The 27,150-nt window shown below is 39.3% G+C and overlaps 1 protein-coding gene across 4 annotated transcripts in view; it reads left to right on the forward strand.

Annotated features, from left to right (window-relative positions):
- The window catches only part of LOC134211206 (uncharacterized), a 99,543-nt gene that overhangs the window by 25,973 nt on the left and 46,420 nt on the right, over positions 1–27,150 (forward strand). For 2 of the 4 annotated variants that reach the window (XM_062687889.1, XM_062687892.1), the window contains exon 1: positions 19,340–19,755. The exons of 1 other annotated variant lie outside the window; for it this stretch is intronic. The gene's annotated coding sequence lies outside the window, so the exon portion shown is untranslated. Of the gene's footprint in view, positions 1–19,339; positions 19,756–27,150 lie in introns of those variants that run through there. One more of the 4 variants, XM_062687891.1, reaches the window with a different exon arrangement.

The raw sequence follows: 27,150 nt of genomic DNA on the forward strand, positions 1-27,150 counted from the left end.
GAGGCCCGGAAGCCTCCTTTCAAAGGCCCGGAAGCCTCCTTTCAAGAGGCCCGGAAGCCTCCTTTCAAGATGTCCGGAAGCCTCCTTTCAAGATGCCTGGAAGCCTCCTTTCAAGAGGCCCGGAAGCCTCCTTTCAAGAGGCCCGGAAGCCTCCTTTCAAGAGGCCCGGAAGCCTCCTTTCAAGAGGCCCGGAAGCCTCCTTTCAAGAGGCCCGGAAGCCTCCTTTCAAGAGGCCCGGAAGCCTCCTTTCAAGAGGCCCGGAAGCCTCCTTTCAAGAGGCCCAAGCCTCCTTTCAAGAGGCCCGAAGCCTCATTTCAAGAGGCCCGGAAGCCTCCTTTCAAGAGGCCCGGAAGCCTCCTTTCAAGAGGCCCGGAAGCCTCCTTTCAAGAGGCCCGGAAGCCTCCTTTCAAGAGTCCCGGAAGCCTCCTTTCAAGAGTCCCGGAAGCCTCCTTTCAAGAGTCCCGGAAGCCTCCTTTCAAGAGGCCCGGAAGCCTCCTTTCAAGAGGCCCGGAAGCCTCCTTTCAAGAAGCCCGGAAGCCTCCTTTCAAGAAGTCCTAAAAAATGCTCGGAAGCCTACTTTCAAGAGGCTCGGAAGCTTCTCTTCAAGAGGCTCGGAAGCTTCTCCTTAAGGGGCTCGGAATTCATCCTTCTAGAGGCTTGGAAGCCAACGTTCAAGAGGCTCAGAGGCGTCCTTCAAAGATGCTTAGAAGCCTCGTTTTAAGTGGCTCGAAAGCCACCTTCCAAAAGGCTCGGAAGCTTCTCTTTCGATATAATGAAATTTCAGCCAACTTTATAGAGAGTCATATATCCTGTTTTCAGTTCCCTTTTTCATATATCCCATGAGTTACACTAATTTTCATTTACAGCAAAAAAAAATAGGGGTTGTCTCAATTGATGCAAAAGTGCGAAGGGGTACCTCTCAAGAAAAAAGGTTGAGAACCGCTGCTGTAGTTAATGATTTGAGAAGCAGTAAAACAAAAAATGCAGTGCTACGACGTCACCACGTGTACCGTGTGATTCTGAAATTCACCAAGCATCGAGATTTACGAAAACGAAATTTAACGATTGACATAAAAAGAGTGAGAATTCCCATCAAATACGAATTTGTTGTGTAAACTAATTTATCTTGATTTTACAGTGGCATTGCTGCTATGTTCTGCATCAATTTGGCTATAGGCTTAGACTCCTTGATCCGAAATCTTTCTATTCCTGGTCAAATGTTTATTCAAAAGGTGTTGATTTTGTTCCCCATTTTAACAAGCTTTGCTTTGTAAAGACACAGTCCTTCAATAGGTACCTGTATAACTGGCACATGCGTTATTCATTTTCGAATTGTATTTTTACGGACTATTTGGTGCAAAATATCCAATTGCCTGATGTACGAATTACGGTCCTTCACGGTACGACGAACGATCAAATTGCAATAAATTTTCCAACATGCCGAGTTATTTTCAAACGTGAAACTCCAAGCCCTCTCAAACACTTTTGAAGCTCACAGCAGCGGCCAACTTTTCCGTGAGAAGCGCCCAACAACGCCCAGTGGTTCAAGTAACAGGAAATTTTGAACAAAATCCTGATTATAATGTTGTCTTTCAACTTAACCATCGATAACACACACCGTTGTGAAAGGTACAACACTAACGAAATAAGCACGCTTATCGTACACAACGGAGGCGAGACTGTATGAGTGGTAAGGACTAAGCGAGTCCTAGAAGGTTCAATGGGTAAACTTTCATCAACGAAAAAATTCAAAAAAATATAAATCTGTTCTTAGGCTTCTAATTTTTTGTAGATTTGACAGATTTGATGAAGAGTTGGCAGGAAAAAAAATATTTGTTGCGTAGATCTCATAGAAAGGGGATCCAGTCTCCCCAAATTTAAAAATTGCATGTGCTGTCCAATTCATTAACAAAAATCGTTCATGTATACGCACAGCAATTCGAAAATTCCGCGTATTTTGAAGGAAAAATATTTGAAAAATCTGAGGGCACCTTTTTAATTTTATCAAAGCAAGTTCTTGGAGAGGGATCAATTTCCCCCGAATATTTTAAAAGTCGATTTTTGACAGCACTCCAAAAATCGATTGTGTATCAATAGCAACAACAATGTAAGGACTGTCATACATCAGTATAGTTAAATACTATATTTCTTAGAAAGACTGTGTGGAAATCGCGTGTGTTTATTTATTTTTGGCTGTGATACATCGGAAATCAAAAAAGGGGATCAAGTCTCCCCAGTCTCCCTAAACATCATGCCAACCAAGAAATTTATGATTTCTCACCGTGTACAAAACTGGGTATATTGTATTATTTGGTGTCCTGCTTAGCCTAGCAGTAAGATGCGCGGCAATAATGGAAGACCATGCTGAGGGTGGCTGGGCCCGATTTCCGATGCCGGCCTAGGCAATATTCGGTTTGGAAATTGTCTCGACTTCCCTGGGCATAAAAGCATCATCGTGTTAGCCTCAGGATATACGAATGCAAAAAATGGTAATTTGGCTTAGAAACCTCGCGGATAATAACTGTGCGGAAGTGCTGAATGAACACTAAGCAGCAATGCGGCAATGTCCCGGTGGGGGATGTAATGCCAGTAAGAATAAGAAGAAGATATAGTATTATTTCAAAAGAAAATTTCTTAAATTATTTTATTAAATAGAACTCAGTTCAATAATATTCTGTGATTTTTTTGTCCATTTTCTCCTAGGTTGTTTTCTCTAGATTGATTAATTTCGGTTCAAAGCATATTTTTAATTTTTTGATTTGAAAATATATTTTTAAATAATGAATAGCAAGATAAAGCTGAAAACTTGTTTTTATCATGTAAATCGGTAGAGATTTGCAAAATTCTGTTCTACAGTATTTTAATAAATTGCGCAGTTTTCGACAATGCTCGTGAATTTAAAAATATATATACGTTTACGTTAAAAGACATCAATTTGCCAGATTGCCTTACATTCAGCATTAAAAAAATCCAAGCCACTGTAGGTACATCGCATCGTTTGATTGTCGCACGGGGCAGGAATGGCTGCATGAAAAATCAGTTCCAAAGAGCATAATCGTAAAGTTTATTTTCACGTGCTGCTTCGGATTCCGTTTGTTCACCGGAATTGGATCCATATATTGTTTTGCTTCGAGTGGCTGGACTGTTTCAAAATAGCAAAACTGTATACAGATTCAACTCACCGGGGTTTAATTGTTCTGCTACACGAAGGAAAGTATCCCGTCAGAATGGTTGGAATTTGTGGGCTCGTATTGGAGGGAAAACTTTCAAGGGGTTGTTGTTGGCAAAAAAAGAACCAGAACTCTCATAAATCACCGCTTGTAATAGGCGGTTAGGAACACTTGAGGAATTCGTTTGGTTTAGCTTGGAAACCCCTCATTCCCGCCCTACCCAAATGTGGCATAAGAAGCTGAAGAAACGTTTCTATTTATGTCCTCCACATCTCGGTCGATATCACTGAAAAAGTTCGTAGACAGCAATATGATGACGGCATTATTTCGTCATAATGGCAGGCGTCCTGTTCTATCGAGCTGAGGTTTAAAGCAAACAGAGTAGATGATGCCTTCTTTAAATGAACGCATTTTCCCGGTTTAAGGCGAACCGAGTTGATAATACCTTCTTTAAATGAACGCGTTTTCCCGGTTTAAGGCGCACCGAGTTTATAATGCTTTTTTTTATGAACGCGTTTGCTAGATAAGACAAACAGAGTTGATAATACACTGAATTCTTTTTTTTACACGATTGATGCGTGTGTGCAAAAAGAAAACCGTGTAAAAAAATCGCGTATTTTCGAGAAATCGTGTAAATTTAAAATGCATATTTTTTGGAAGTTACGGAAAAATGTTGCACAGGGTAGAAGACAGAATGTCAATTATCGTGCTACACATGATCTACAGCTTCAGTTATCCAATAATTTCGTAGAATAAAGCGTTAAGGTCTACTTACATAACCAAAGGCTATGCGGACTGTCTTCAATATGATACATGCTCTTTGCGGATTATAGAATAGAATGCGTTCACAGTAGATGAAATCCGTGCAGTGAGGCCTTAGGGTCTACATGCGTATCCAAAAATTATTCGGACCCTTTTGAATATGGTACATGCCGTTTGTTGAACATTGAATAAAATTTGATCACAACAGTGTTCTTAGTCATATCCGAGAAATCCCTGAAGACAAAGATCATTCGGACCATTTTGAATATGGTGTACACCTTAAGGTCACTCACAAGTTCCAAAGTGCTCGCGTTTTCGGGGGCACACCACTCTATCCAGAGGCGGCGCACAACTGTCATTTTTGTTGATTTAGCTTTGCTGCGTCGCAGCATGCGTGAAATAATGAAAATGACAGTGCGTTGCTTCCGTACCGAGTGGTGTACCCCCGAAAACGCGAGCACTTTTAAACTTGGATTCCGTCAGAAGTGACCTTAAGGCCTGACTTCAGAGAATTCTCAAATGACCATAGCAACATAAAATGAACGCATTTCGTTCTGTCTACCACAAAACTGGTTAATAGATTCTGGTAACGCATGTAGATCTTCAGGCCTTACTTTAGGAAATTCTTAGATGACCATACCCACAAGACATGAACGCATTCGATTCTGTGTACCTCAACGGGCATGTTCCACATTTAAAACTGGCCAATAGATCTCTGATTACGCGTGTAGACCTTCAGGCCTGACTCAGAGAATTCTCGGATGACCAATGACCAAACCCACGTGTCATGAACGCCATTTATTCTATGGCATGTTGCACATTCAAAGCTGGCCAACAGATCTCTGATTTTGCGTGTAGATCTTACGGCCTGACTTTGGGAAGATCCATTAATTACGTAACGCCAAAATTGCAATTTTTCGACAGCCCCTCCCCCCTATGTCACACTTTTTGTATGAAGCTTCTGAAAATTTTATATGGATTGTCACACTTCACTCAACCCCCCCTCCCCCCTCGAAGCGTTACGTAATTTGTGGACGTTCCCTTTAGGAAATTCTTGGATGACCATATCCACATGATATGAACGCAATTTATTCTATGTACCACAAAGGGCATGTTCCACATTTAAAGCTGGCCTACAGATCACTGATTTCGCGTGAAGACCTTAAGGCCTGACTTCAGAGAATTCTCAAATGACCATAGCAACATATCATGAACGCATGCTGTTCTGTGTACCACAAAGGGCATGCTCCATATTTGAAACTGGTCAATTGATCTCTGATTACGCGTGTAGACCTTAAGGCCTGACTTCAGAGAAGTCGCAAGAGGGAGCGAGTGAATAAATGAGTAAGAGTGAGTGAGTGAGTAAGAGGAAGCGAGTGAGTAAGTGAGTAAGAGTGAGTGTATGAATAAAATTGCGTGCGTAAGAGTGACTGAATTAGTAAGATAGAATGAGCGAGTAAGAGTGAGTGAGCGAGGAAAAGTGAGTGATTCGCATGAATGTGAAAGAGTGCGTGAGTGAATAAGTAAGATTGAGTGAGTGAGTTAGAGGGAGTGAGAGAGTAAGAGTGAATGAGTTAGTTAGACTGAGTAAGTGAGTAAAAGGGAGTGCATGAGTGAAAGTGAGTGAGTGAGCGAGTAAGAGTAAGGGAAGAGAGAGCGAGTGATTGAGAGTAAATGAATGAGTGGAAGTGGATGAATGAGTGACAGTGGGTGAGTGAGAAAGAGTGGGTGAATGAATAAGAGTGGGTGAGTGAGTAGTAATTAGGTAGGCACAGGAAGTGAAAGAGTGAGGGCTGGGGGAGGGGTTGTATGAGAGAGAGGGAGATCTTGTTTGTCTTCGGGAAGTAGCGTTGACTTAAAAACCGAGATTGATCCACCTAGCAGTGATTGTGCCTTTCTCGTGCATTATTAAACAAACCAATCAAAAAATCGCGTTTTATGCGAGCTTTTATTGTACCAGGAAGATGCAGAAACGTTATGGCGTTATGCGTCGTAGTAGAAGAGCTTGCATGGGTTGATACTTCAAGGCATTTTATGGCATGCTATAACTTAATTACTAAATTTTATAACTATTTTAATATTTAGATTTTTTTTGGAAATTTTTTTGGAAAACGATTGCTATGGAATGCAATCAATCAACTAAGCTTTATTTTCTGTCGAATGTAACTTGTTGTGAGGAAATCTGTTTAGAATTACTATGTGAAAAATTGGCTAATGTTTTTTATGGCACATGTGCACGCACACACACACACACATACACACGGACAGACAGACAACACTATGGGTCGCTGAGCCTTCTATAAAAAGATCGATGTTGGAGTGAATTGATAGCCTTTCGGTACGACTGGCACGAAAAAGGCAAAAAAGCATCATCTCGGTTAGCCTTATATCGGGCAGACGCGTTACTTTTTCCTAGTAGCACAGTTTTCTATAACAAGTGTGTTGCTCGGGTTAAAAAGGCATTATTTCCTCTGTGTGCCTTATACCGGGCAAACGCGACCATTTAAAGAAGGCGTCATCTCCTCTGTGTGCCGTACACCGGACAAACGCATTCATTCAAAGAAGATTCCATTTCGTAGAGTAGAACTTTTTCAGGTTTTAATGGGCTAGAATGACAGTTTAAGTTAATTAGACGAAAAATGAAAGGGAGAGCAGGGACTTTGTCCAAGGGCTTTACGACCCCTCCCCACGGCCTCTGCGAGTTAGGGGGCTGCCTAGGTCGTGGTGGGGCTTGGCAGCGGGCTCTGTTAATCCTCTACAAAAAGCTGCATGTGCACACAAGCAGGCTCTTTCAAAGGGAGTGTCTGACTCGAAACGGCGAGTGGGCTAATGGCTAGGCTGCCTTACGTCCCCTAAAAGCGTGGCGGGCCTTGTAGGACGCTATCTAATAGTACCACCAAGCATTTCCTGCTGGGTGGGAATAGACTCAGATGACTTTTCCAGACTTGTGCTGATCTGGCTCTGAACACGTAAGTGTTAACCCTTGCATGACCTCCCTGCATGCCGTAAGGCATGCAAAGATAACCATGGGATCATTGAAGGCGACTACTCCAGTAGGATCAGAACGTCGGCTCCAGGGGCACGTTCACCTCAATTTGGGAGATTTGTGCCTTTTGCGCCAAAAAATATTTTTTTGACGTTGCTTTAGGCATGGAGGTGGTAAACCCCTTTGCCAAGGGGGGTTTGGCAAGGTCTCCTCTCAGGGAGGCGGGGAGCGAAGTGACGGAGGCTGCAACTACATAGTAGCATCGGAGTTTTCCCAGTGGGGCATAGCCCTATCAGCATGATCGGCGGGCCACTACCCGGGATGGGGGTGGTCGCCGAGCAACTCGAAGATATCATCGAGTTCGCGGACGCAAGGCAGAACATCAGTAAGGAACTGAAACAGAATCTTCGGATGCTCCGCCAGGCTGTTAGAGTCGCAAGAAAAGAACAGGATGCGTATCACGGTTAAAAAAAAATGCGTTTATCAGGCGTGTGGTGGGAAGAGCAAAGGCCACCAAAGGTAAGCAAACCGATGCCTTCTCCTTCCTTGGAGGAGCGACTATGGCCCAAGAGGCGATTGATTTCGCCCTGACGGTCAATGAAGAAAAGACTGCGCCTAACCCGAAACGGCTCAGGCAGCAATCCAGCAAGGCGTTCAGAGCAAAGCCAAACGACGTGCGACCATAAAGGCCGAACGTCGTCTGGACGGAGCAGATCGGGGTGCAGAATCAAATTCTTGTGCAAATAATTCCAACGGATCGGTTTCAATCTGCTTAGGACTGATTTTATATTCAATAAATATTCTACGAAGATTTGAGTGCAGTACAGGGCCGGATTTAGCTGGAAGGGGCCCCCGGGGCCAATAGGTTGTGGGGGCCCCAAAATGCACAAAAAGGTTGGTTTTGGTACATAAAAATTGTGGGGGCCGGGGCCACGGACACCCCCCCCCCCTAAATCAGGTCCTGGTGCAGTATATCATGCGTAAAAAGCTTCACACGATGCTGCAGTTTTGATATTTATTTGCGCTTTATCTCTACAGTAGTTGGTAAAACTGTCTAAAAAACTTTATTGTTTATTCAAAATTCATTGAAATGAAATTGAGCTACATACTCCGAATCTGACGTGAATATTAATTTAAAATTATCACACCCCAAACAGAATGACTGAAAATTGGATAAACGGTTTGCATGCTAAATATGATTCTCAAGTTTCAGACACTTCTAAACATAGGCTTTATTTGTTCCCACCACAAATACAATGCTGTTTAGAACCAAACATGCATCCCACAGAAGCAGAAAGCACTCATCGTAATAGCCTGACATCGGAAACAGTTTTCACCAGTAGCATTTTCCTTTCAACTGGTGAAGAAAAAAGAGGAAGTCAGTTAGGCTGACCTATAAATATTAATTTTTTTTAAACCGAAGCTTCTTAGAAAATCCAAAAACTTTACGTTAAATTTACAAGAGAAAATTCTCAAACATTTTATTTTTTATTTCTTCAACACAAAAGTAGAGTTGCAATCACGAGCGATCTCACGCTCATGCTGTAAACCTGAGCCGGTCTAATGTCGGAAGACGCCCTTTTCGCGGAGAGTCGTGTTCACTATTTCAAGCGTGGCAACCCATTGTCGGTCGTCCTAAATGGGTATCAACTGTTTCAGTTACGTTAGCGGCGAGGTGCAACACTGTGGTTGGCTGCAGTTGGTATGTAGTGATGCTTTTTTAGGCCGCTAGTGGTCGATCGAAGTCTATTTCGGAGGAAGCTTCATATGAAGTGGACCCCCGCGTGGAACAGAACTCACTACGTAATCGGTTGAATGTTTGGCGCACATTAGTTGGCGTTAATTTATGTCCCAGATCCGGCGTGTGCCCCTTCCTGAAGGAAAGTAGTGCGAAAAAACACTGGTCCGCGAAAACACCTGTACGAGAACTACAATAGAAGGACTTGGAGATTGTTTTGACTATGACCGCGGCTAGAGTAAGGGGACCAGCAGACTGGGGAGCCACCATATGTGTATTTCCGGATTGGCTGGACGGAACGTGCTTTACGGTTTGCTACTCGAAATGTGACGTTCTACTAGCCGTTTGGGTAAATTTGTGTTGATTTTAGAATGAGGCTTGTGTTTTTAGTAAACAGGTTTCTATCATATTTATTTTCTATTTGTAGACCAGTCAATCAAAATATAAATATGCGCCGGAGTTAGTTATCGCGATTGATGTTGCTAACAGATTGAATGATTTGCAAGGGTTTTGTTATTCTTATACGCCGAGGGTTTAGACCATCCTTAAGGTGGTTATACAACAAAGCCACAAATCGGCCATCTTGGAAACCACGTGCTTTTTTCTAGTGATTTTTCAAGAGTACGAATTGAGAAAACTACAACGCCCATGGGGATGAAACATCCATAGATCGTTTGTTTACTTATACTGAACAATCGACTTTAATTTCAGCATTGTACAAACATTACTACGCTAGATTTGATCTTTTGATAATAGGAGTAGAAAGCCGTGTGGTGAATTTGAAATTCACCACTTGGCTTGATTGTATAATCACCTTAAACATATATTTGTAATAATTGGCAATCAGCAAGTCCAAACCATTTTGAATTGTATCTTCCCAATGTGGATTGTTTTGTGTATTTATATTTCTTTATGTAAGTATCAAAAATGCGATTCCCGATCAACTCATATTCAAAATGAATGTTTTCTAAAATACTCGTGAATTAGACACGTCAAGAGAATGTTATTATTATTGTTTTTCTTTAATATATAATAATAATATTTTCTTACAATTTTTAATTTACCGCATCAACTCTTTTGATGAAATGATGTGATGAAGCTTATCTTGGTTCTCCTCAAAGATAAAAAGAAATATAAAAAGATTTACAATTTAATAACATTCAGCTCGTGTTCACAAGCGCATCGCATCCAATTCGAACGAAAGTTCACAACCATCGAACGAAATGAACTTTGACCTATCTTCCGCTAATATATTCATTGGTTTCCTAAAACGGGAAGGAAGCTCCGAAATATCTGACATGAGGAACAAGTTACAAATAACGTGCCACAACCGTGGAGCCACCACGACCGCGTTGGCTTTATTCCGTGCATAGCATATCGTTGCTTAAACCCCGTCCGATACATGTGGAAGTTTGCTGCTCTGGGGTATAAGTTGGTGGATGTTTTCAATTTTTTCACCTTTTCCTTCTGGGAAAAACTTCTAATAAAATATTCCCAGCTATAAAAAGTCAAGCAGAGAAACTTCGCGTCTTCAACAGTTTACCTACCACTCATTTTACGCCCCATCGCATTAAGCGGAGGTGTGTTCCGTACCGGAATATTCAACAAAATTGCAAAGTAAAGGGCCGCTTGATCAAGCTAAGATAAATTGAACAATAAATTATTGCCGAAACTACCTTTGGCAAAAAGATTGCTATTTTTAACCAGCTATTATACATATCCGCTTCATGGAATACAATGTTTCAGGCTTAATTGAATCCATCCGAGCGAACATGATTGAAATATGTGGTTGTACATCACATATTATTACGGTAGTTTGAGGCAATATTGCCACCTTTATAGCCGATTTAGATTACGAACTTTACTACGTGGTAAAGTGGGGAAAGCAAATGGAATGTATGAGCATTGGGATCAAGCTACTTTTTAACATTTTATAAAGCTGCAAAGGCTATAGGAAAAGTTTATTGGTTATGATAAAATTTGCATCAATAGCCAGAATAATTCCATGGGTGGATGATTTTACAATTATTCGTAAAATAATAACATAAGCGTTAATAATTTTTACTATCAAAAATGTATTGTGGTAAAATGAAAAGTGTATATCGAATTTGTGCAAGACAACTTAGTGAGATAGAGTGATGGGGGAAGTTAAGTTATTTTAAAAATTAAAACTAAGGGAACTGTTTCCTTTTCCATCTTGTAGGGATTGAGACGGATATGATAAAATATATAAACTGATAAAAGGACATATACATTGATCAAGGGTGCCAAATGTGAGGTGCCAGATGAACGAACTAAGCCTTCAGTTTTGTGATGTAGCTGTAGATGGCTCCGGCGAAGGAATCTTCCGATTCCGGCGAAAGAATCTTACGGTTCCGACAAAGGAATCTCCCGATTTTGGTGAAGGAATTAGACGGAGAAATCATTTGACTCCAGCAGAGAAATCTTTCGATATAGGCGGAAGAATGTTTTTATTCCGGCTGAGAAATCTTCCATACACATAGCTTCCAAATTTGTCGGAAGAATATCCCAATTACGGTTTCAATTCAGATTTTGGCGGAGAAATGTTCCAAATCTGGCGGAGGAATTCTTTGATTTCAGCGGAGGAATGTCCCGATTCCTGCGAAGGAACCTTCCGGTTCCGGTAGATGAGTTTTCCGACGGAATCCTGCAATTCCCGGAGAAGAGTTTTCTGTTGCCGACAGCAGGTGGATGTATCTTCCGATTTCGGTGACGAGAAGTCTTCCTGATCGGCTAAGGAATCTTTTAGTTGCCGCGAAGGAATATGCTGATTCCAGCGGATGGATTTGTTAATTACGGAGCCGACATTTTCCGATTTAAACGGAGATTTCATCCGGTTACGGCCGAGTAATCTTCCGAATTCGGAGGAGTAATCTTTCGAAATATTCCAAATCCAACGGATTAGTTTTCCGATTCTGTCAGAGGAATGTTCTGATTCCGGCAGAGGTATTTTCGATTTCAGTAGACTTCGTTTTAATCCAAATATTTTTTTTGAAAATTATGAATTAGAATGCCCGCTATTTAATGGGTAATGTAGATGAATTATTCAACTATTAAACAGTTCATAATCTTCTTCAGTCTTCTTTGTTATAACCTGGCAGCACTGGACGCTGCCAACCGGAACGAGAGAAAGCGTTTTCCTACTTCCGTCAACGACGCACCACTTGGGCGAACATGTTACCGGTCAGAACAAACGAGTAGTCACGAGAGAAACACGTTCATACTTGCTCTCTGTAAAAATATATAAATAAAGTTAGTTTGTTCAGTAAATACTTTCGTTTATGCTATATTCGTGATCCGGGTACCGCGGGTTTACAATAGTCTTCTTTACTCAACTTGCAGCCGAGCACCGAGTCGCCAGCCACGTAGTCTGCGGAGGGCCCATAAATCGTCTCATACCTGATCGATCCACCTTGCTCGCTGCGTACCTCGCCTTCTTGTGTCCGTCAGATCGTTTTCGAGGAACAATTTTACCGGTGTCAAGCCATTAGGCCGAAGGTCGTTAGGCCAAAGGCCACTAGGCCGAGGGTCATTACTTCGAATGCGTAATAAAAAGTGGGAAATTAGAAGTAAGAAATAAGTTATTTCTTTTCCTTCGTTTTTTGTTCTACTTCTTTTGTAGAACTGTCTCGCTTCTCCTATCTTTTTTCCTTCCTCCCTCTGACTATTTTTTTTCATTCATCTTCCATGCTTATTCATGCTTTTTTAATCATTTTTCATTTCTTTATTTCTTTTCTTTCGTCTCCATTTTTTCATTTTAAATTTTCCATATTTCCTTCTTCATTGCTTTATCAACTTCTTTCTTTTTCCTTTAACATTTTTAATTTTTACATCTCCCCCTTTTCTGAACTCTTTTGCAATTCTTTCTTCTTTCACCTTTCTTCCTTTATCCTTCTGCCTCCATATTTTATCTCCCTTTATCTTTCTGCCTTCTATTTCTTCAACTATCTTTCTTCTTACGTCTTTATTTTTCCGACTTTCTGTTTTCTTCTTCTTTTTACTTTTTTCCTTCTTCGTTTTTTTTTTCGTGTTTTGTTGACCAATCTTTTTTTTCTCCTTTCTGCTTCTTTCACTCTTCTTTTTATTTTGTCTTCCCTATTTTCTCCTTCTATTTTCTTCCATTTTTTTTTCTCCTTCTTACTAATTTTATTGATTGATTTTCATTGGCTTTTGTCGGTGAGATCGAACTACCTAAGCTCAAAGTGGAAGGGAGCATGTTTGTAAAGCACGATGAAGCACAGAATTGAAAGTTATCGCAAGCGAGCGACACGTATGAAATTGAATAGAAGTTGAAACGTAAGCAGAGGGCCATTGAAGAACAACACGAAATTGAAATCGCTGTTATTTTACCTAACGTCCACCCAGGAACGGCTTGGCTGATAGTGTGTGAACTATCTTACCAAGACAGGCAAAATAACAGCGATTTCAACCTGCTGATATGTTGTTCGGCGTTCGGAGACAGTTCTAGTGATCAGTTTGTCTTCCATTTTCCTTCTTCTTTCCTCCTTCCTCCTTTTTCTTTTTTAATTTTTCCATCTTTCTTCTCCCTTTTTCTTCTTCCTTTTTCTTATTTCCATCTTTCTTGTTCCTTCTTTCTTTTTCCTTCTTCCTTCTTCATTCTACCTTCTTTCTTTCTCCTTCTTCCTCCCTTCTACCTTTTTCCTTCTTTCTTCTTCCTTCTTTCTTCTTCCTCCTTCTTTCTTTCTTTTTCCATCTTACTTCTTATATCCTCCTTCTGTTTTTTTTAATCCTTCCTTCTTTTCATTTTCTTCCTTCTTCCTTCTTTCTTTATCCTTGTTACTTTTTCCTTCCTGCCTCCTTTTTCCTTCTTAATTCTTGCGCCTTTCTTATTTCGCGTTTCTTTTTCATTCTTCTTTCTTCCTTCTTATTTTATCCTTTTTCCATCTTCCTTGCTCCTTATTCTTTCTCCTTGTTTTTTTTATTCCTTAGAGATTTTCCCATTTTTGCTTCACTCATTTTCCTACTCATTTTTCATTTATTCCTTCGCATTTCTCACGTCAATCTTTCTCACTATTTTCTTCTCATGTATCACTTTTCACTTCTCGTTTCTCACTCCACACTTCTCACTACTTTTATCTAATTTCTCTTCTGTCTACTTCTTTCTTATATCTTGCTACTCACTTCTAAATGATGAACTTATGACAATTACAAAAAACGAACAGTGGGTAATAATATGTCCAAATTTCTCACATCAACTATTTTGGATAAATAATCGGCGTTGCATACCATTCCTTGGCAAAATCTTCTCATCAAACCGACACAGAAATCAAATCTACCTCGAACAAGAATCATAAAAAAATTCAGGAGGTATCTGTCCGGTCACGAAATATTAGCCTCGACAGTAGCAACCTTCCCACTGCAGTTGGCTCAGCAGGGGATGTAGACCGTGTCTCAGCCCTTCCACTGAAGAGCCTTCTAATCCGTGCGATAGCGACTGAAGGAGAACATTATTTTTAACTCTTAGAGCCTTGAAAAAGGCTGTTTGCTTCGGCTAAGTGCAAAAAGTAAGAAAACGATCTTTTCAAATAACCGCGAATTTCTAGTGATGGTATAAAAAAGACTGAATGCTCTGCGATGATGATGATGATGGTTTGTTTTTGAGGGATATTAACTCAGGCGGTCATTCATCCCTATGAATGCTCTGCGAGCGAATGCACTTTTCTTTTATACCTTATTTTGAATCTTCTCTGCTTCCCAATTGGTGGGCCAATCAGCTAGTGTCTTGTATCCCGCTTCTTTGTCAGCCAAAGCGTCATCATCATCAACGCGTTCGAGAAGGTCTTCTTCTTTTTTACGCTTGTTGCTCGCTGCTGGCGTCTATTTCCTAACGGGACTTTCCGCTAGATACAGGCCAATAAGCCGAGCAAGTGAGCTTAGAATTACAGTTCAGGTGGGAAGTAGGGTATTCTTTTCTGAGACAACATTGTTAGTAGTAGAAGGAAGGAAACACCCGGACATGAGATTTCGGGTGATAAGATTTAGAATTGGTAACATGGGACGATCATTCAGTCACGTTCGCTTTGTGTGCGGTCAGTATCAAACAATGTTTATCTACATATTTTTTTATCAATGCCAGAAAATCCAACATTTGAAGAAAAATCGATTGATAGTTTATTAATGCTTGAGCTGTTATCGGTGTTTTTTTATCCAAATAAGATTATGTTAGAGATTTGGACATCTTGTGAATCTTTAAAGGCATGGTCAAGCGAAGTCCTTCGTCCACTTCGCGGTTAAATCAGAAAAATTATCCACTGTTAGTTTTGACGCTATTTATGAAAATCACGCATAAAATTTTATCTCTAGAATATTGGATTTGGCACCCAAGTACAATTTCTATCCCGAAGGGTATTGAAAGCATTGATCTCTATTATTGGCTCTCTGAAGAACCGTTTGTTTTTTGGACATACATGCTGCATCATGTGGCTTTTCTTCAGCCTGTCTCGGCTCAGCACCGATGCCGGCCGGTCTCGGCTCGACTCTGCTGCTGCTGCCGGTATCTGCTCAGCATTGCTGCTTTGTCGGGTCTGTAGGGTGGACTGCTGATGTACTGGCTAGGCTTCGGCTGATGATTGTCGCTTCGATGGTGTCGAGCCGAAAAAGCGGTCGGTGCAGACTTCCTGCTAAAAGGTGTGAGTGCTGTTTCGATGATGCGTCTTAGGCGAATTAAGTACTCTCCATTTAATTCCACCAAATAATTATTTGAGAGAGTACTTAATTCGTCTTAGACGGTTGATAAACTCTTTTTATTATATCTCACCCTCATTTCACTTCTCACTTCTCATTTCTCATTTTTTTCATTTCTCACTTCTCACTACTTACTTCTCACTTTTCAATCCTCACTTCTTCTCACTACATCTCCTTTTCCATATCTCACTTCTAGTTTCTCACTTATCAATACATCCCCTTTTCCATATATCACTTCTTAATATTTATATGATCTAATGACCATTTGGCCTAATGACCCAGCATCTTTTCATCTGGTGTTTGTTTGACATTCGGGCTATGTGCCCGGCCAATCGCAGTCTTCCGATTTTCGCAGTGTGAACGATTATTGCAACTCGTGGTTCATTCACCTCCTCCATGTACCGTCTTCCATCTGAACCCCGTCATAAATAGTTCGCAACACTTTCCTCGCGAAAATACCAAGTGTGCGTTGATCCTGGACGAGCATTGTTCAGGTTTCTTGAGCTCTCTTCGGGCCAGTATAATTAGTGAGATAGTCAGTTTGGTAGGGTGGCGAACTTTATTGGATTGGATCGTTTTGCGGAGTCCAAAGTACGTACAATTTGCCACTATGCGCCTCCGAAATTCAATGCTCAAAGCAATTCCAGCGGTAAAATATTATTTTTGAAGATGGTTCTGCGGGATATGACACGATTCAATGTCCTAATAGACCAACTTGTTTTTCAACCGCTTGAATTCCTTCAACAATGGAATTGGTTTTGATAGATTCAAGTCAGCTGTGTGGCCAATTGGTAATTCATGCTGGTTTTGACTCAGATCACCTTTCTGTGACGTTAGAAATTTCACAAAAAGGAATCTGAATAAGGATTTCAAAAGAAAAACATTAGTATCACTAGTGTCCAATCTACCAAGTACACCGTCACTATGCTATACAGGCAGCGGAGGAGATGACTACGTCAGTTCAGCGGACGATGGAAGCCAACCAGCCCCCACCTTGAGGGAAGTTAAGGATGCCATCCAACAGCTAAAGACCAATGAAGCAGCTGGTAAGGGTGGTATTGGAGCTGAGCTCATCAAGATGGGCCCGGAAAAGCTGGCCACTTGCCTGCACAAACTGATAGTCAGAATCTGGGAAAGAAAGTGGAAGAAAGGGATTATATGCCTCATCTACAAGAAAGGCGACAAGCTGGAGTGTGAGAAGAGAACTTTCGAGCGATCACCATCCTTAATGCCGCCTACAAAGTGATATCCCAGATCATCTTCCGTCGTCTGTCACCATTAGTGAATGAGTTCGTGGGAAGTTATCAAGCCGACTTCATTGACGCCGGCTCGGCAACGGACCAGATGTCTTTACTGTAAATCCTTCAAATGTATCGTGAATACCAGGTCTCTGTTCATTGGTTTCAAGGCGGCATACGACAGTATAGACCGCGGAGAGCCGGGTGTAATAGCCGAGGTACGTTAGTCGTGAAATACGAAAACGCATCATCTGTGGAAGTCGGGTTTACTACGGGCTCCAGAAGAAACTGCGGTCAAAAAAACATGGATAATGCTCGAGGAGGACTTGCAAGCACTCGGAGTATTCGAGAGACGGGTGCTTAGGACCGTCTTTGGCGGTGTGCGAATAATGAACCACTATCGAATGCACTATCGAAAATCAAAGCTGTGTCTTTCTTAAGAACAAATTTTTGATTTACAAACAAACTTTTAGACCAGCCATGTTGCATACTGTGCCAATATGAACTAGTTGCTGCAATGCCAGAAAGGGGGGTTGGGGCAAAGGAAATGTATTCATAATAACTATTAGGTGTTTGGAGAACACAGAACACCTAATCTAAAAGATGAATGGATGTTTTAAATAATAAGCCAATAAAATTAGTAAAAAAACCGCCTGGTGATTGGCTCGACTGTGACTTCACGTGCCTAAAACATAGGGATATATTGATAAAAAAAAGTCTTTGCACTAAAATTGTCAAATAAATGGTCTCGATAACGAGGTAATGTTGCTCTGTTCACAAAAATCATTTTTTTTGAAAAATAACAAATATATAGCAGTTACATTTACCAATCGCGGAAGGGCACAATAGAAGTAATTAAATAGGTAGGTATAGTGGAGTTGGGCTGATTTTGGTTTTGGCCTCGTAAGGTTGAAAAAGTACTCTTACCTCACCAATGCTCTTGTCTTATCTTACTCCAATCATCATTTCAATTAGAATGTGCTCAATTTTGGATTTATATACATCACGTCAACGTTTTAAGTAACTCAATGGTTTTCTTATTAGTTTTGTTAGAAACGCATAAGGTTTCATGATGAAAATAGAAGAAACCAAAATTGAAACCTGATCCTTGACCTAATATTGAGAAAAAATGTGTGCCATCGATGCACATAATCTTCAAACTGAAGGTGCTGATAAAATTGGTAGAAGACAGTTCGATTAAACTCATTCTAAATAGATGCCATTTATATCAGATTATAATCACATTTGTGCATTTGAAATGAATGTCGCGTGACTATTACTCCATTAGTGCTGGTTCGCACAGACATAACTATATGATGAACAGGGCGATGAAATTCTCAAGTCAATTTGGAACTAGAAACCCAAGAAGCATTTCAGCTGTTTGTAATGGCTTGTATACGTTTGACTCCATTTTGAAATTCACTCCTTCGTCTTGTACAGGGAGGCAAATGCTCGTGTTTAGTAACAGTCAACCCAACATCGCGCCAGTCAGCAGCCGGTTCTAAACTAGAATGCGACCGCATGGATTGCATGTTAGCGATGGAAATAACATTCACATCAACACAAGAGCTAATGCCTCGATAAGCCAGAGCTCCAAAGCCTGACAGCCGTGTGCTTTATGTATCTGCTCTGCTACAAGACTGGGGGGTTATCACATGACGATCAACCGTTTGGGGGCTCAGGTTTCTTGTATTTCTTTACTAGATTCAACATGTGTCAGGGCGCTCTTCAGCCGCACACATTTTGTAGCATTTATCAACTTACAATCATAAAATCACCCCCAGGAGCCTAGCATGACTGCGTTGTTTATATTTCGATATGAAGAAATCACAGAGGGTTGGTGAATGTTTGTCTATTTGATAACAAATATTTGCATCATATACGTTGAAATATGTTCCTCGAATAAAAAAAGGTTGTTTGATGAGTATATGTATAGAAGAGTTTATAGTTACGAAGGTATTTATAGCAATATATATTTGGAAATCTGTTCTGTACTCAAACAATGTAAGACCAACACGCTTGAGCAATACAGTTTTTATTCTACATTGGATGTGGTATATATCGATCTGAATAAAATGGCTAGTTATGCGTGACGACTCGGGCTTTATGAGCTTCCTTCTTCCGGTCTATTCACCGGATGTATATGTTTGGTACAGATGTTGAAAAATGAGTTTTTGTTACTCTTGGCTTTGTAGCGCACTCCTAATATTACCATTGGTATATTGGTTCATACATAATTCTTGTAATTGGAAAAAAACAATGAAATTTCACAGTGTGAATGGATATGATTTGGTTATGGAATTCTTCTAGTTAATATAATTTAATAAGTAGGGTATTTGCTAATTCTTATATTTCCCTGCCATTTTTTAAACACACTGCACCCAAACAATCAAATCATATTTCTGAGCTTGTGCTCCAAATAAGTCCCGACAAGCACACCACGATATAATTGGTCGATTTTCCTAAACAACAGTCAACTGGTGCGATGGTGGGGGGATCAGGTAATATGGCGACATCCAGCACGCGCACTGGGAAATGGCACCACTACACGAAACGAGCCTCCTCCTTTATGTTCGCTGGGCGGTCGGTCGGTCGGTGGCTCCTAATAGTTTTGAAGTTGTTTGCCGCTGGAAGGGTTCTCCATATCCTGGCCTTCTTCCGCTTGCTTTGGTTAGGTATGTGCCAAGTGGCAGCAAGTGGAAGTCGCCCTTTGTGTGGTGTTGCGCGAGGATACGGCATCGCAAGGTGTCGGATTGAGGTAGCTACTTGAGGTGCCTTGAAGTGACGTAGATTACCAACCAAACAAACGCCAACCAAAGGGGAAAGGGTGTCCCAGTGGTGCTGTGCTGGTCGGGCGGGAAATTAAGGATCAGAGTTCCAGTGAAACCGCCTAGCGTGCTGTGGACTTTGGTCAGTTTTGTTGTGACCGCGATTCAAGACGGTAGCCCAAAAGTGGCGGTCTTCCCAGAGAAACAGGCAGTTTTCATGGTCATTGGTGGCTGATAGGCTAATGAATTGATATTATAGTGAAAGTGCACTTGGGGTTTTCTGTGGAATCATTGCTGGTGCGGTGTTAATCAGATTCAAGTTCATAACATGCAAGGTTGAATTGTTTCCAGTGAAGGCATAAATAAGGTAAGCGTTATGTGAGTGTTAAGAGAATCTTTTCTGGGAAACTATAAATACATGTTAATAAGCTTGTATAAGAAAAGCCGTTTTAATAGAAAAGTATTGAACTTGTCTACAATATAAACCATTTGAGAGGATCCACTTGGTGAAATAAAAATCAGTTTTAAATAATGCTTCTGAAAATTATAAAATGAAGCTACTAACAAAATATTTTTGATTCGTTCATCATCTCTAGCACGACTTCTATTGGAAATTTATTATTTATTCGAGTTTTATCAAATATCTTTTCGGAGATATATTTTTCCCTCGTGATCAGTGATGAGCAACTAAAGTGGATGTAATTAATAAATGATTTTTCTCTCGCTAATCGTTTTGGATTGAGAATTTGTTAACGACCTAAGTAGTTTCATGGAAGGTACTTTATACAAAACTGACCGAAACTGATGACTGAAATGTATGCATCAATTTAATTGGTGTTCTGCTTTTTGGTCATCCCATGATGCTTTGTTCGTAAAAGAAAAACGTCAAGTATTTCATATGTGTTCATATCTTTTTTCCGTGTGTATTAATTGTAGAATACCCCAAATTAGTGAGTTTCGTCGCGTATTGTCACTTGTCGGTGCCAACATGCAGTCTCTGTCGAACTGAGTACAGAAACAGGTTTTGGATGCAAAACTGCTTGCTTCTCAACCATAAAACTTTGGATAGAAATTTGATAATACCTTATCAACAAAACAACACATAGTTTTCATTCGCTTGTTGCAGTGAGCATTCCGATCGTAGTTTTAAAAAGGCTGCGTTAAAAAATTTTGAATTTCATTATACACTAGTTGACCCGGCAGACGTTGTCCTGCATAGTAGGCGAGAATGTGCATTCAGAACTGCCCATGCAAAGTTCGCATAGGAATCACAATTTTAGTTTTCACGGTTTGCTCAACCTTACTTGTAATTTTCCCATTAGGAAATATCATAAAAACCCGTCGGAAACTATAACGAATGTTTCTGCTGAAGAAATGAAAAAAATCCATGCAGCCGTTTTCGAGTTATGCGGATACGAACACAGACCATTTCATTTTTATATATAAGATTTACAGAAATTTGTCAATTTTCAGATTTTCCTTCAAACATTTAAAAAGGTATCTAAACAGATTCAACAGATCGACAAAGAATATTTTGATTTTTATGAACAAAAACGTATCCCACGAAGGGTTCAATCAATAGTTAAATCACTTTGTGCATTTATGGCAAAAAGAGGAGTTTTACATAAGGTATAGAGTAAATTTCGGAGTTTTATTCAGAAACCTAAGTTTATGTAAGTTTACTGAGCCTTTTTTAAGGCTGAATTAACTCGATACGTTTTTGTGTTACTATTGGCTTAAATAAGGGGGGGGGGGGCAGGGGGCCTGGCCCCTCCCAGACGAACTTGTGCCCCTCTCAGAAAATTGGAAAATAGAATTACAAAATAGTAAATTTTTCAGCCAAGTATCGAACTTGTCGTTGCAAAATGTGAAGTCCATAGATTTGTCAGATTTTTATTGCCAATCACTTCCTTTGCCAATAATTAATTAGGTGTTTGCAAAGCGTGAAAACATTCTAGTTTAATAATTAAACCAAGATTGTTAGAAAAACTATACATTCACGTTCTGACATCTAACTACGGTCATATTTAAACGAAGTTGGAACTTTCTCGACCACAATTCAAAGAATAATAGTCGTGACTGTTTACACATATTATTGGCCCCCATAATTGTATGCTCCTAAATCCAGCAAAAGATAGTTCAAACGATAATTCTTTTGTAAACCTTTCCAAAATAGAAATTAGAGATTAGAATCAATTGGATATTATTCAAGTATGCCGCAAAACAGTTGATCAAATTCTTATAAAGGTTTTAGTAGAATGTCCTTACAAGTCCAGATGTTTAGATTTCACTGCTCAACAAAGCTCGGCCTCTTGTAACTTAAAGATATCTTTTCCAGTCTTGCTGTAGAGATATGCAGAACGTAGATCTGAACAGATATAAAATTGTGGAATAAGGAAGAATAGGCTAGATGTACCAGTTGTGGCTATAGCACCAGTTGTCACACTAGTGCTTTATATGCCAAATGGCCAAACAAATCGTCGTAAACCAAAGTCATATCGATAAAGTATATTCATATGATACGATAAAACCTTTGACCTCCTCCAAAACAAGCAAAGCATAATTGTAAAAATTGATTTTGCTTAATTTTTGACGTCCTTTGCACCAGTTGTCGCACTAGTGGTCACTATTTGGCCAATCCCATAAGAAAACAATGGGATTTGCCAAATAAGGAACCAAAATTAAGAATAGTGCCACAACTGGTGCATGCGTTCCTATTATGGATAAATTAATTTTGAGGATTATATCAAATTTTATTGTGGTTTTCAGAGCTGTTCTAAGGAGAAGGAAGTACAACCTTTCGCTTGATATATATATATATAGTCCACCCACATGTCTTTTACTTATTTAAAAAAATAGTTGTTTTTATGTATGGCGACAATTGGTACACCCACCCTAGTTGTTTTCATAGACTTGTGGAAAGAATAGTAACGAACTTAAAAAATAATAAAAATACTATAATTTAAAAAAAAATAGTTGCGTGATTCCTAGATTTGTTCATTTTAGGGTCCATTGGAATTCCCACTAACTAAGCGTAATTACAGAAATTTAAAACTCTGACGTAAAACTTACAAGAATTTCTCACAGAATATTATACTGCCCATGATCGCATATTTGTAACACTCGCATTTTTGTTCATTTTGTAAAAAGCCTGTGAATCGTTCAGAAAGCTCAATTTACTGCATCTAATCCCACAACAGTAAAATAGGCTTTACTATCTTGCTTATCTGTGGTAAGCTGGAAATGATTGAGTTTGTGGGGAGGATTGACAAACAATTTACAAAATCAACCAAAATGCAAATGTTACAAATATGCGATCATGGGCAGTGTAGTTTCTGTTGAAAACAAAAGTGAGCTCGTGCGTTCTTCATTCAATATTTCAATAACACCTTCCAGATCTAAATGAATTTTTAAAAAATCTTTAAAATATTTCCAGAATTATAAAACAAATTGACGAGAAATTCACATAATCTAAAAAATTTGTGCAAATATTAGGATTTTTTAAATAGTTTTTTTACTTGATAGGCTTAATCGTGTATAAGGCTTTCCGGAGCCATAATTCTTTAGTATGAAAAAATTACGATTATTAAGCTCTCACAGTGATTGAGATTGCATTAAATTGTTTATGGCCCCACAATATCAATAAATCATCTTCGTTTATACCTTTATTTAGTGAGGGATTTTCCTGGCTTTTTCAACTCACCTTCTCACCATGTAAATTTTGTTTCCTTCAAAATATGTTATTTTTTATTTATTTGGAGCAGGATGTCACAAAATGCTCTAAAAAATCGAAATATCATGAAATTTTGAAGAAAGTACGCCCCCTTTATTTAAACGTTTCCGAAGCTTTCCGCATATCAGAGATTCAAAATCTGCAAAGCTGATTTAGAAATAAAAGAACTGGAAATAAAAATTAGACACGTATTGACTATATCACACCATTACTAGAAATCATCATTTTTTCGCATATTGTGTGATGTTAACGGGGCTTTAGCGGGGCCCTCCTTAGCCATGCGGTAAGACGCGCGGCTACAAAGCAAGACCATGCTGAGGGTGGCTGGGTTCGATTCCCGATGCCGGTCTAGGCAATTTTCGGGTTGGAAATTGTCTCGTCTTCCCTGGGCATAAAAGTATCATCGTGTTAGCCTCATGATATACGAATGCAAAAATGGTAACTTGGCTTAGAAACCTCGCAGTTAATAACTGTGGAAGTGCTTAATGAACACTAAGCTGCGAGGCGGCTCTGTACCAGTGTGGGGATGTAATGTCAATAAGAAGAAGAAGATGTTTAATATTGAATAAAAGCCTTCCGCTGTAACATATGCCGCTGTAACATTTTCAGAAGTACCGTCAACTGGGGGGAAGATGATCATTGAGGTGAAGATGATCAGTTGAAGTGTCAGTCAAAAGTGCCAAATTTTTTTATGAAACTGTAGTAAACAGTATTCTCCGTTCAAGTAATGTTACCGCTAGGTAGAAATCCGAGTTTTTCGATTATAATCATGAAAAAGTATTTTGTGGAAGAAAGAGAGAAATAGTCATAAATGACGCTATTTTCGTTTCAAATATTGACTTCGTAGACTTCTTTACGTAGTAAATTCGACATTCATACAAATAACCTCGTGTATTTTGACTAATAGGTCATAATGATTTTAGTAGAACTGTCTTGATCAACTTCACCCCAAACCAGATTACTCAAAAACTGAGAGATAATTTAATTTATTTTAATAAATGCGAACGCATTTCAGAAAACTAAAGTTGTTGATTATTGCAACGTATAGCAGTACATGTTTTGAAAATATTTGTTTCGATTTAAAATGTAAACACACATTGTTATTGCATGTTTTGTCTTAAAAATGATCATCTTCCCCCCAGTTGACGGTACTGGAGTTTTTTGGAACAGTTTAATTTATAATTGATGCTGATTTAAATTTTATTGTCTCCGCACTATAAATAATCATTCTCTTCCTCTTCTATGCTACTAGCTAACTATAACACGTGAGCGTTGCACGAATATTTATTTTTGGTTAGAATATTACATATCATTATCTGAAATCAATTTATTTACTCTTTACTATTTACTACTATTACTATTTTTTTATTATTTTTTTTCATTTTTTCTCGTCTTGGCTCACTGTGCAGAGATTCATATTAATCTTCCGCTATAACATATATTGAAGTATGATTGACTCATTCTTTCATAAAAAATATGACTCTAAGTGTGTGTTTCAAAAAAACGAAATATTTAGTTTTTACAAAGTAATTTTTATCACATACTAGCGACATGTACCCGGCCTTGCTCGGAGTTGCCACTTTGATTCGCAGTTTTTTCACAATAGGAAAATGAATTAACAAATTGGTCAACAGAAAAATTGTGTTTTCTTATTGATACTTTATCATTTGATTAAAAGAAGGCAGATTTGATTTGAAAACATTGAATGATTTTGAAAAAGGGATCAAATCTAAAATCGCCTTATTCCGGACAAACGTCTATTTCTAAAGAAGGAAAAACATCCACCGATGTTTTTTTCCGGGCAAACGGCTCACTGGGCAAACCATGATTTCGATGAAGGGTTGAGTAGATCGATAACTAAACAATACTAGAGATGGGCGAACGCTCACGAGCCGTTCATTTGAGCCGGTTCGTGAGAAAGAGCGAACGAACCACGACTCTATAATTTTGAGCCGCGGCTCTAAAATGAACGGTCGCTGTTAAAATGAATCAATGGCTCAAAATAACGATAGCTGGTTCCCTCGTTCAGTCGTTCAATTTTGGTGTTCAAGGAAGCCTGAGAATCTTTTTACGGTTTTTTTTTTCGTAGTCGGAAATCCTGCCCATTTTGAATACATGGGTGGCTAACTTAACTGTCCGTTTATTTAAGAGCATCTATTCCCTCACATTTGGAATCCATGATTTGATTGTTTGACATCTGTAACTGTAGCTCGAGAATATTAACGTACAAGTAAGATTAAAGACACTATACTGCTTTCATGTATGTTAAGGGAGCATTACACCTCGGGTAAACTTTCCGGAACAGTTTTGTCTCTCATGTAAAAATACAGGCCGGGATATTGATTATCTGTGTCAGAACCCTATCAAAAGTTCCATCCTGCCGTTTTGAAAATGTGCAGGAATTTCAAGGGCAAGATTCCCGTGATGTGATGTTACATTTACGCCGGTAATCATAAAGAAACTTTGTTATGAACTGCTTACAGGCTTGATTAAGCGATATGGAAATTTGTAGATAATTCAAAAATTCAAAATAGTGGCAGTCATAGAATTTACGTGCATTGATAGCAGCGAATGATTGATGAGTAGCTCAGCAAGATTCTACATTTAAATGATTCATCGATTAATGCAGTTATTGAAGTTGACAAAAAATTTGCTGAAACTCACTTGTCGAGGATGAGCGTTTCGATGTTATGATGTGAAGAACAAAAAAAAATTACCCCAGTGAAATTGGAGAGCAAAGAGCATATAACTTCTCTCAGTTTACTGATTCTAAATGTACAAGGATTTAGCTGTTTAGTATACCTAGTATATGTGCTGTCACAAAATCTTAGACCTTCCCCCTAAACATGTGACGTCATTTTTGAATGACCCCGTATCATAAAACACTTTGATTTTATGCTTCATCCACACAAAAACTACTTCGTAATGAGTCAACGAGCCATTCAAATGAGTCGGGTCATTCAACTGAACGCTTGGCTCAGAGCCGCTCAATAAATTGAACCATTTTGCCCATCACTAAACAATACCACTCTTATCCTTACGATAGAGAATGTGTGTACCAAATTTGGTTGAAATCGGTACGGGAGTTCAGAAGTTACACTGAACTGCTCGTTTTCTGAACAATACCCCTTCCTCCAGACCCCTCCCCCTTTCCCAAATTACCCTCTCAAATGATCGGCTCCTCGGTGAATATGTGTACGAAATTTGATTGAAAACGGTCCTGGGGGTTGGGAGTTACACTGAATTGCTCGTTTTCAAAAGACAACCCTTTCCCCTATACCCTACCCTTTTCCCCAATGACCATCCCACCCCCTTTGTTATCTTTTCCTTAGGATAGAGAATCTGTGTATCAAATTTGGTTCAAATCGGTCCAGGGGTTCATAATTTACTCTGAATTGCCAGTTTTCTGAACAATACCTCCTCCCTCCAGACCCCTCCTCCTTTCCCAATATCATAAGATCGTCTCCTTATAGTGAATATGTGTACAAAATTTGGTTGAAATCAGGCCTGGGAGTTGAAAGTTACACAGAATTGTTCGTTTTCTAGACAAAACCCCTTCCACCACCCCTCCCCCTTTTCCAAGTGACCATCCCACCCCCTTTGTTAACTTCTCCTGAAAGTGTTGAACTTAATTTTAAAATTAAAAAAACACTTTAATAAAGAATTAAAAAAAAAAAAAACTTCCCCTGAGAATAGAGAATGTGTGTACCAAATTTGGTTGAAATCGGCCAAGTGGTTCAGAAGTAGTTAGCGAACATACATACATAGATTGATTTATATATATATATAGATAATGCCACCATGAAAATGACCAACCACTGCTACAATACTTACATTTTAATTAATTAATTTCGACGATAGCAGTGAATTTTGATTCTATGTTAAATATATTCGAAAAACGTTCGAAAAAGACTAGAAATAAAAAAATGGTGTTTTTTATCTTCAAACCGTTGTATCTCAGAAACGGCTGCACTTAGAAAAAAATGACGTATACCTTTTCCATTGGAAATTCAACGTGCTTTCATTTTC

Source organism: Armigeres subalbatus, chromosome 2 (genome assembly GCF_024139115.2).
Source record: "Armigeres subalbatus isolate Guangzhou_Male chromosome 2, GZ_Asu_2, whole genome shotgun sequence".
Classification (NCBI taxonomy): domain Eukaryota; kingdom Metazoa; phylum Arthropoda; class Insecta; order Diptera; family Culicidae; genus Armigeres; species Armigeres subalbatus.